Genomic DNA, 3,490 nt, shown 5'->3' with positions numbered 1-3,490 from the left:
TTCATTGAAAAGATCTTTCTCAATGGGAATAAAACTATAAATATAAGGTACTTCTATAAGCTGTAACTTATTAAACTGGGATGTATGTACTCCCAGAGATATAAGGCAATGTTCTAGTGGGTATGCAAAGAACTTGGATTTCAATTTAAGTGACACTGGTTATGGTAACTTAAAATATTTTTATATTAACACACAGATTATACTATGTTGCACAAATGCAACTTGTAGAGGCCTCCTTTCAAGTTGTTTCCCTAGACGTCCCATGGCATTTATTCTTGGCTGTTAGGAATACTTCAGTAGAAAATTTGAGAAGCCCTGAGTTAAGTGGACTATTTCATACAACCCTAATTTTTCACGTATTCATTTATAGTTATAGTTCGTTACTTTATAAGTTAAAGGCTACACCAGTTTCAGAAGTAAGACAGAAACTTCTGGGTTTTGTGTGCCATTTATACCTTACAGTGCAGGTCACAAAGATGCATACTAACATACTAAACCTTTTTTTTAAGATTAATGAATGGCTAACTATAGAATTATGAAATGTAGTGGTGCTGATTTATCCACTCAATATCAAAGTAAAACTCTTTATATCCCCCCTTTTTAAAAGAATTAAAATAAAAGCAGCGAGAACATCAATATAAACTCTTCTAGTTATGTGATTTTAATTTGTCAAGTTTAAAAAAAGTGAGTTATGTTTGCTCAGAAATTTGATTACTTGAAGAATCTGATATCAGAATTGAAAGGCATCCCAGAAGTCCCCTACTACAGCCTCCTTCTCAATGGAGAGTTCATTTTATATCATACTTGACATTTGATATTCTCTGCTCAAACTCCTTTATTAAGAGGAGGTTACTGCTGCTAGGCAACTCTATGAAGATGGTCCAGTTTGGTCTTGCTGAGGCCCATGGATTTGGGTTCAGATCCTAGGTCTGCCACATAATATTTTCTTAACCTTTCTAAGCCTCAGTGTTTTGGTGTGTAAATAAATGTAGATATACCCTCACTGGCTTATTATAGTTATACTAGTGGCCTGGTGCATGGATCTGTGCACATTGAAAGGAAATTAAGTAGAAGAAAGATTCATGCGGTAATTACGTTACTGCAAAAAATTACATGTCAAAGTAGTATGTATAGTATCTATATATATAAAAGGCTAAGTGACCAACTGTCCGTCCGTCTGACCGACCAGCCGACTGGTACATATGACATGCACTGGCAATTTAAAAATAAACGTTGACTCGAACAAGGAAAATTTCCCCATCGACTTTCTTAATAGTATTACTCCTTCGGGAATTCCATGTCATAAATTAAAATTGAAAGTGGGTGCAATCATCACGCTACTGAGAAATCTTAATAGTAAATGGGGTCTTTGTACTAGATTTATTATCAAAAGATTGTGACCTAACATAATCGAAGCTGAAGTATTAATAGGATCTGCGGAAGGAGAGGTTGTTCTGATTCCAAGAACTGATTTGTCCCTGTCTGACACTGGCCTCCCATTTAAATTAATTCAAAGACAGTTTCCTGTGATGCCAGCATTTGCAATGATTATTAATAAATCACAAGGTCAAACTCTAGACAGAGTAGGAATATTCCTACCTAAACCCATTTTAGGACATGGTCAGTTATATGTTGCTTTCTCTTGAAATCGAAGAGCGTGTGACGTTAAAGTTAAAGCTGTATCCTCCCCTACCTTCCCACTGTAGTTTGACAGTCTATTCAATGCATCTTTGCAGGGGAGCATTGCGAGGGCGGGGGGGGGGGGCGGGTCAGGTAAGAGATCAACCGAAGGACTTGTATGCATTACATATAAGCATAACCCAATGAACACAAGACACTGGAGGGGGGGGGGGTGAGGGCATGTGCTGGGGGGTAGGGGAGGCCAAGGGGAGGTCAATGGGGAAAAAAGGAAACATATATGCTACTATTTGTAATACTTTAAACAATAAAATAAAATAAAGTTAAAGTAGTAAATACTTCATCACAAGGGAAATTAGGCAAGCACTCTGAGTGTTTATACTCTTAATGTGGTGTACAGAAAGATATTAGAATAAGTTTAATCAATTTATCAGTCATTGTTTTAACAATGTTGTTTTTATATCATGTTTTTGTTGTTTTTATATCATGTCTTTGTTGTTGTTTTATCATGTCTTTGTTGTTGTTATATCATGTTGTTTATTTATTTATCAATCATTGTTTTTATCAATGTTTTTATGTCATATTTTTGTTATTTTTATATCATGTCTTTGTTGTTTTTATATCATGTTGTAATTGTTTGTTAATCAATGTATATATTATTTTCACATACATTTTAGTGATTTTCTTTCATCTCTGACACTTCTATTATAGAGAAAGGGAGAATAGTGATATTAAAATATTTTGTATTTTAATTTTATAATACTATATTATACATATACTATTTTGACATGTAATGTTTTGCAATAATGTAATTACCGCATGAATCTTTCTTCTAATTAATTTCCTTTCAATGTGCACGAATCCATGCACCGGGCCACTATCTAATCTAATAAAAGAGAAACATGGTAATTAGCGTACGACCGCTACCCTTTTCATTGGCTATTCAGGGCGATATACAAAGCATGCTCACAGACAAGATGGCGGTTAACCACCAACAACAAAGAGGGCGGTTAATTTCTCATTGGAGCGCAAACGCGGGGAGGCAGAAGGGAAGGTCCGAAAAAACCCCCCCGCTCCTTGCACGGTTTCGAGACTCAGGGGGGGGTCTAAGAGCGGGGGCAGGGCAAAGGTGGCCCTGGGGGCCGCCTTTGCCCTGCCCCCCAGCCATGATTGGAGAATTGGGCGCCTTTGCCACCCTGGCCAGTGATAGCGGGAAGTAGGGGTGGAGCCAGCGATGGGAGCTGGGCACGGGCGAAGCTGGCAGTCCCAGGAGCTAGGGGTCCCTTGTCTGGGCCTAAAAGCGGAGCCCGCGATTGCGGGGCCGCTGCCACTGCGGGTCCCCACTGCCCAGGCTGGACGCCTCGGCCAGAGGCGTTAGGCCTGGGCAGGGGCGGAGCCTGCAACCACGGGGAGCTGGGGGTCCCCTGCCCAGGCCTAATGCCTTGGCCAGAGGTGTTAGGCCTGGGCAGGGGCAGAGCCTGCAACTGCGGGGAGCTGGGGTTCCTCTGCTCAGGCCTAAGGCCTTGGCCAGAGGCATTAGGCCTGGGTAGGGGCAGAGCGGGAGATCGCGGGGAGCTGGGGGTCCCCTGCCCAGGCCTAACGCCTTGGCCAGAGGCATTAGGTCTAGGCAGGGGCAGAGCGGAAGATCGTGGGGAGCTGGGGGTCTCCTGCCCAGGACTAATGCCTCCACCAGAGGCCTTAGGTCTTTGCAGGGGCGGTGCCAGAGATCGTGGGTAGCAGGGGCGGAGCCGGGAATGGTGGGAGCTGGGGGTCCCCTGCCCAGGCCTGACACCTCTGCCGGAGGCCTCAGGCCTGGGCAAGGGGCCGATCCGGTGATCGGTGATCGAAGGGT

General features: G+C 42.7%; 1 protein-coding gene across 4 annotated transcripts in view; it reads right to left on the bottom strand.

The window, feature by feature from the left end:
* The window catches only part of ZEB1 (zinc finger E-box binding homeobox 1), a 271,362-nt gene that overhangs the window by 9,582 nt on the left and 258,290 nt on the right, over positions 1 to 3,490 (bottom strand). The window lies entirely within an intron of this gene.

The sequence above is a fragment of the Myotis lucifugus genome, unplaced genomic scaffold, assembly GCF_000147115.1.
Source record: "Myotis lucifugus unplaced genomic scaffold, Myoluc2.0 scaffold_29, whole genome shotgun sequence".
NCBI classification, from domain to species: domain Eukaryota; kingdom Metazoa; phylum Chordata; class Mammalia; order Chiroptera; family Vespertilionidae; genus Myotis; species Myotis lucifugus.
The sequence above is the reverse complement of the archived record's forward strand: the minus strand, read 5'-3'. Positions and strand labels throughout refer to the sequence as shown.